Source organism: Xyrauchen texanus, chromosome 42 (assembly GCF_025860055.1).
Source record: "Xyrauchen texanus isolate HMW12.3.18 chromosome 42, RBS_HiC_50CHRs, whole genome shotgun sequence".
Taxonomy (NCBI): Eukaryota; Metazoa; Chordata; class Actinopteri; order Cypriniformes; family Catostomidae; genus Xyrauchen; species Xyrauchen texanus.
This window is the reverse complement of record NC_068317.1, coordinates 19,960,601-19,962,663: the sequence shown is the minus strand read 5'-3', so window position 1 is coordinate 19,962,663 and position 2,063 is coordinate 19,960,601.

Sequence of the window (2,063 nt, the reverse complement as noted above, 5' to 3'; positions counted from 1 at the left end):
GGCAAGTTCAAAACAAAGCGCCAGCTGTACTGTGATTGGTGGCTCGTTTGACCAGTTACGTTTTTATCCACTCAAAAAAAAAACGACTGATTTTGAAAATGTAGTAGAGTAAAAAGTAAGATATTTGACTTTGAAATGTAGTGGAGTTAAAGTAAAAGTCTCCCCAAATTTAAATACTTCAGTAAAGTACAGATACGCAAAAAAGCTACTTAAGTACAGTAACGAATTACATTTACTTCGTTACTGTCCACCACTGCTAAATGCAGTGTACTTTATTAGGAGACGGTGAAAACTGAACGGACAAAACAAAAACAAAGGAAATACCCGCAATGGGGAAATAAAACATAAACACGGGAAACATGAAAGGTTGAACCGGCAGGATAAACATAGGAAGAGCACAGAGACAGGCGTCCACAAACATCAACAATCGACAAGGGAATGAAGAAACAGCAGGGTTAAATACACAGGAGACATGATGATAACAAAACGAGACACAGGTGAGAACAATGATGCAATGATGATATCACGGAATTGTGGGAAGTGTAGTTTTTAGACAGACAAGTGAAACACGGGGCAGACAACAAGGGAATCGTGACAGACACAATATACACTTACAAAATGTTCTATGCACTCAGCCATGTAGTGTATGAATTGTGAAAGTATGTTCCCAAATGGAACACTTAAAGTTTTTTTTTTCCTACACAGAAGTGTTCGCCATTTAACAGCTGACGGAAGTGACGTTTCAAACTCAAGCATTATGTTGCCGCTAACTTTAACACACTATTCACTCTCAGTTCAACATTTATATCTCAATAATATAAATATTCACACAGCATGGTATGATGTAAAACGTTTAACTCACTTTTGTAAGGTGCTATCTTCACAGATTTATTTTCTAGTTGTCATATTCTCCATTATTTATAAAATACATTTTTCACACTGGTTTTGGAACACGTAAGTATACGATTGCAGGGTAAACTTTGACAGCGATGAATGGGAGACCACAGCAAATATTATTTTCACTTAAAAAATCCACTATTACATTTGAATGACTTTCAGGAAGAAAAATAATAGATAGCGATGGATTAGGATGTCCCACTAGGAGAAGATGCCAAATTTACTGTCACTCTCTCAGCAGCTGCAATCGAAACCCCATTGCAGCTGTGGTAATTTATTTTATTTTATAATTCCAGGGTAATATAACACAAAGCATAAGGTTATAAACTGTTAAAAATGTAGAAAAAATATATAATTTATAAAAGTTTGCTAGATTTATGCTGCTGAATAAGGCGGATACACGCCATCACGGTCTGTGAAACAATTATATTGTTTTGCCAGATCACCATCGCTGCCAGTAACTCCACCCCTTCCGCTATGTACGGTAAGCCACATGTGCTGAGTGCACGAAGTGTCCAACATTTCACACTCCATTTAATCGGTTGAAAACGTGCATCATCCAGTTACTCGTAGTACACTTGTTGCATGTTCAGTTTAAACACAATACTCGCACTACTTACACTTCAAAATGATGTAAAATAGTGACGTGTGTGGTTTGGGACGCACCTCAAATCTTTCTAGCAAGTCAGTCCACTGTCGGCCATCTTTGGAACATTCCCAGAAGGCAATTTTCAGTCATAATAGTTCAGCTTCTATCTACGTGACTGGGAAATCTCAAAAACTGCTTGGCAAGCTTACGTTTAAATGACATATTTCAAATCAACAGTAAAATTTGACAACGCTGGTATCATTAATTGTACTTCTTTACCTCATATTACGGTAAAAAGCGCTATTTTCTTTGCTTGTGTAGCTAATGCGCATGCACGCTCTCGAGTTGCCAAGCGATGTCTGCATCTAAAAGGTGATTGGCTCTTTTACCTGTAAGGCGGGACTTCCTTTCTACATCAGTTGACCGTTGGGCACTGGAGCTCATTGGTTGGGTGGTCCAATTTCTCCCATTCATTTAATAGAAGTGTCTCGTCTCTAATAAATAAATAGTCTCTGATACAGACAATTTGCATTCTGTGCAGAGTTTACACAGTCAAGTCAAGTCAATTTTATTTGTA